The sequence below is a fragment of the Rhagoletis pomonella genome, unplaced genomic scaffold, assembly GCF_013731165.1.
Source record: "Rhagoletis pomonella isolate Grant_MI unplaced genomic scaffold, Rhpom_1.0 Rhpom_scaffold_00003, whole genome shotgun sequence".
Lineage (NCBI taxonomy): Eukaryota > Metazoa > Arthropoda > Insecta > Diptera > Tephritidae > Rhagoletis > Rhagoletis pomonella.
In genome coordinates this window covers 69128035-69134087 of record NW_023458557.1, presented here as the reverse complement: position 1 = coordinate 69134087, position 6053 = coordinate 69128035, and positions in this window count along the sequence as shown.

Below are 6053 nucleotides of genomic sequence, written 5' to 3'. Positions count from 1 at the left end.
GGAATAACAGCAATTTTCTTTCTTTATATGGAGTACGGCTTTGTTTTTATTCCTATTTTTGTTTAGGATGAACTTTTACACGGTTATCAGAACCTAATACGAAATAATCATTAAAGATATGTATTTAAATGGCGGGGTGTAAGATTTCAACAACCCTTTTGGACTTCCTTTGAAATTAATAAGCAATTTTTACCTTTTCAAATTTTACCTTACCATGAACAAAAATACTTACATATGTATGTACATAAGTAGCAGCGGTTGACTCAACTCCACACAATTAAAACATTCCGAAAGCAATTTTAAGTAAAGCTGGGTAATGACTTTTTTTGCTAATACATAGTATGCAGATAAAATAGAAAAATATGTATTTAAAAAAAAAATATACAACTTAATTTGTAAATGCATGGCAAAGGCTCGCATTTCTGCCGCAGACGTTCACCAGAACTACAAGTAGACGCAAAAAAGATGCCACAGTGACTAAAAATAAAACTACCAAGGGTGTTTGTGAATTAAATAGGCGAAGACGCTTAGGCTAAAAACAGCTAGCGCAAAAAAGCTCACTGGATATCTGCGCTTTAATATCGATACATAACTGCAAAGCTTCTAAAAATATTACGCAGCAAAAACCACGGAAGCTGAGCTTTAGAATACATACATGGCATTTGAATTCCACTACAGTTGTTATTTTACTGCCATGCGCTTACTTCACGCCCACAATCTATTATTTCCTCAATGCACTCATAAGTTCTAGGAATATTAACCGCATCTCTATCGCTATGGGTCAGTTTAAATGTTGCTGCATAGACAATTTGTGGAGTACAGCTTTTTTGTTGCTGATCAGATCGAAAACGGGTCGAAAGCGCTCATGTTTGGCTCTTTCTGTGCATATGCCTTCAAAATGGCGAATGCGCAAATATTTGGATTACCATATTTTTCAATTTCTTTACTCTTTTTATAAAAATAGTTTGGCCACATACATATGTACATTAGAGTGGTCCAAAAAAATTAAGTTGGAATTTTAATGCCGGCACCCCCTAGGATTGTTCTATGTCGAAAAAAATTTACCCTTTTTTTGAAGTGAAACTTCTTTAGCGGCCGTTGGTTGGTTGGGAGTAAATTGGCAAATTCAGCGGAAATTGCACACGGATCTGGTTGGGACGGAAATGATGCAACGGAAGTGATGCAACGGAAATGGTGCAACGGAAATGATTGGGGCTGAAACAAGTACTTCTTGTGTATATGCAACGGAAATGATGCAACAGAAATGGCGCAACGGAAATGGTTGGGGCTGAAACAAGTGCTTCTTATGTGTATGCATATGGTATATATTTAACAAAAATTTGCTAACAAAAGGTTAAAGAATAACACTTAGAAAAAGACCAATACAAGAATGTAAGTAAAGGTGACTACGTACATAAATGAAGAATAGGATAAAGGCAATGGTAAAAATAACAACAAAAACAAATATGCGTAAAAATAAAGGCAAAAATGAAAACCAAGGTAAATCTAAACACTTTACTTATATATATAAGAACAAATGCGAAGGGGAATATGTAGCTGAAAAAAATGATGAACATAGAAGGAAGACAAAGAGGGGGATGAGGATATCGATAAAAGCAAAGATGAAGAGGTAATTAAAGAGGAAAGGATATAGAGAGAGACACAGAGACTCAATCTGAGAACTATTTTTGGATTTTAGAGATTTTCGGGATTCTCGAGACCTATCGATAAAATAATCGATATCGATATTTATCGGTTTTGTTATCGATATTTATCAATTTGTTATCGATATTAACCGATTTTGTTATCGAAATTCATCGATATTGTTATCGATAATTATCGATATCTATCGACTTTGTTAGCGATATTTATCGATTTTTTATCGATATTTGTCGATTTTGTTATCGATATTTATCGACTTTGTTAGCGATATTTATCGATTTTGTTATCGATATTTATCGATTTTGTTATCAATATTTATCGATTTTGTTATCGATATTTATGAATTTTGTTATTGATTTCAATATCGATATTTATCCGGTTTTGTTATCGATACTTATCGATTTTGTTATCGATATTATAGGATTTTGTTATCGATGTTTATCGAATTTGGTATCGACATTTATCGATTTTGTTATCGATATAAATCGATTTTGTTGTCGATATTTATCAATTTTGTTATCGATATTTATCGATTTTGTTATCGATATTTATCGATTTTGTTATCGATATTTTTATCGATTTTCTAATCGATTTAGCTATCAATGGTATTATCGATGTTGCTATTGAAATTTTTATCGAATTTGTTATCAATTTTGGTATCGGTATTTTGATGGACGTTATAATCGATTTTGTTATCGATAGAGTATAATGATAAAAATTAAGATAATGGAAAAACAGAATAACATAAATGTTATTAAAATGAACAGTGGTAGAGGTATCTACATTGATAAAAAAAGCGAAAAAATATAACCTTAAGCAAAAGCAAATGTGTGTATGTGTAGATAGATAAGTAACGTAAGTTTCACTTCTACAGTGTGGCCCAGGCGCACTTACTTTTTTTTTTTTTTTGAAATCAAAAAATATTTAGGGGGTGCTCAAAGCACTCAAAGTTCTTCATGTATTTTATATGGAGAAAAAACCATTTTTCGTAGAAATGGTATAAAACTCTTAAAAATCAATATTTTTCAATCGGAAAACTGTGGTTCTCTTCAGGAGACTTCCAGTATTAATATCCAATTGTTTATTTAACTACTCTTTATGATTAAAGATTTTTCCATTGCATTTTCTAGGGGTTTTGGAGGACCTATAAAATATAGTTACTATGGAAAAATGGTTAAAGAGACAATTGCGTTTTATTACTGGGAATCTCCTGATGATAAGAAAAGTTTTCCGATCGAAAACTGTTGATTTTCAAGAATTCTACACTATTTCTACGAAAAGTTGTTTTTGCCCCATATAAAATACATGGAAAACTTTGAGAGCTTTGAGCGCTCCCTATTTTTTTTTGTTTCAAAATAAAAAAAATATGGGTATATTTTTTTCGATATAGAACAACCCTAGGGGGTGGCGGCATTAAAAATCCGACCTTATTTTTTTTACATACATTTTTGGATCACTTTAATGTACATGTGTCCATATATTAGCTTCGTTTTTTTATATTTATTCACTTAAAAATTATTAAACAGACTCAAATCCGGATATTAAATAAAAATAGCCCTAAAGAGACCAAGTAAATCAGAAAGACTGGAAATTCGAAGTTAACGCTGGTAATAAATACATCCTAACATTAAGAAAGATCAACAGAGTATGGTTAATTTCTTCCTGATCCCACGATCGGAACTGAGCCAAATTAGTATGGGATTTTCGAAAACGATTCACATGGTTCAAAGTTATCCAAAAAAATAAATAAATAAATAGAAAAAAAAAAATCCGATGAATCGATAAAGTTCTTGTGAGTCGGCTAATAACACTGTAGGGATGCTAAAATGATCCAGTCATTTTCCCAAGGTACATAATTTCATTTTCATTTGCATCTTGAATAAAAAAACTGCTTACTTTAACTAGAAAAAGATTTAAAGATACGATTTTTTGTAATTTTATTTTTATTTTTATTACTTGCCGGCTGTGAATTGATGTTGCGTAAGGCGAAACCCACTTATACGTTGCCGTCCTTTTTAAGTGTGAGAGGAAGTAATAGCTGTCAAACACTCCACAAACACTTCAACGGTGCATAATTACCACTTACCATTCTTTGGGGGTAAATATTCTTGGGCAAGTGGTAAGGTAATGAGGCCCATTACTGTATACATATCCACTACAAAGGCTTGCTGTTACTTTCCCAGCAAAACATCGGTCATCGCTTTTAGTGGTAACGTGTTCTAGAACGCATTGCCTTAATTTGCCCTCTAATTTTTTCGCTTCTTTTAGGCATTGTCGGTAATGTATAGTAGAATGTTCTACAATATTTTATTAATTTCACTGCTTTGATTCATTACGGCGAATGCAAAGTAGAATGCCTCACCATAGTCAGCTGAAAAATAGAATGAATACCTAAAAATTCGTTTCTACCGTTACTTTCTGTGGAAATGTCGTTTAATTTACAACGAAGTTGAAGCCAGTACATTAGTGAGGAAGTACAATTTTAAGTTTAACTAAGTATGTATGAATGTACATACCGATTTTTAAGTAAGATTTAAATACCTCAATAGATACATACATATGTATTTATAAAAACTGATTTATAAAAATGTTAATTAATTTTGATTTGTTAAAACAATCTCTATTTTCTGTTTTCAATTTAGTATACATTAGTATGTACTTAGGCAATCTAAATAAGTTTCTCTGTAAGGCATTCTTTGTTCGCTTCTCTAGATTCTGTTTATCAATGCGTTGTCCCTTCGTTCGAAGATAATACTGCGGGTAAGAGCTTACGGACAATGGCATGCCCATGTTAAAATAATGCCTTCTTGAAGCGAAAGGGTAAGCGATTCTCATCGCCTAATACGATTCCATTTTAATTTCTGTGGTAATCGTCTTTTTTGCTGGGATGTGAAGTAACTTGAATATATGTAAGAGTGTACGTGCCCAGGCATAGCTCAACCAATTATGTACCTCAGAAAAATTAATTTATTTCTAGTTATGTAGCAACTAACTTCAAACTGATGTATAATCACCTTGCAGCCTCATTGAGATAAACCAAATGCTTACACTTTTTATACATATCTTTGTAGTTGTAGTTGAAAAATCATCTAACTTTCGACAATTAACTATTTCAGCATTTAATACTAAGTAATTTAAAATTCGTTGAAAAAACATATGCAAAAGAAACACACTGGCTTCGAAGTGCTTTAAGCCAAATGCATTTTAAAGTAGTTGAAATCAAATGCATAGTCATAAAATCAACTTGAAGTTTGCACACAATTCAAGCTGAACATTTGAAAGCACACTTATGTACCTGTTGTGCCTGTAGCGGAGTGCGCAAAGATGTTTGCTACAATTGTTTGCGGCCAAGAGTGTCCAGGTTCAAATATCATTAGGCGGAACATTTGATTTTAAATTTTTATACTCGGTTTTTCTTAATTATGAAAAAGCGTCTGTGAAGTGCAGAACGAAAGCGTATTCAAACGGAACATACTGACTTTGAATTGCTTTAAGCTAAATTCATTTTAAAGTAGTTTAAATCAAATGCATAATCGGATAATTGACTGATGCCTAGGACATCGCCATGTTAAAGTAAACAGTTCGTTCCAAGGAAGAAAGTCAGATCTTCAACTAGTTGTGGTAGGTGAAAAACTGGGTGAACATCGATATTTAAACTGGTTTCTTTCCGTACTGGTAGGTTTTGTGCACACTCAAACGCAAGCATCTGGCAAGCCATATAATGACCGTTTAGCAAAGTCGCTGTCCCCACAATGAGGGTTACTCAAATTTTTTGTTGTTTATTTTATTTGTTTTTTTTTTTTCTTCCTTTATACTTATATTCTTTTAAGTATATATGTACACACTTAACTGGGCTACGAATTCAGTTCAAGGGAATGAAAAGGTTAATCCCTATTTCTCATTCTAACTAATTGAATGGTTGTTTTTGTGTGGTAGGTATTTAATGTAGGTATGTAGTTGTATGCAAATTAAAGAGTTACGTAAACATACTCATTCGTACATACATACATTCATACGTATTATCCTTGCAGGGGAACTAGTGAACCGAATTTCTAGTTCAGTACTAGTTTTTATCACCAAAAACGAACCAATCAGATAGTAACTAGATCCTTACCAGTGCAAACTACTCTTAAAAAATAAATACATTTGTACATATGAGGCATTCTTCGTCAACAGAAGCCCCACACTCCAAAATTGGTTCAGGTAAAAAAAAATCGCTTATATTCTAGAAAATTCGTTTAAAATCTTTATTTATCTAGCGGAAATTGAAAAATTATTTTGTTGCTAGGGGGTTTCGGCGTTGCTGATTACGAATATGATCATGAATTTTTTTGACGGATAAATCTGGATATTATAATTTTTTTTAAACCGCCAACGCCGAAAGGTGTTCT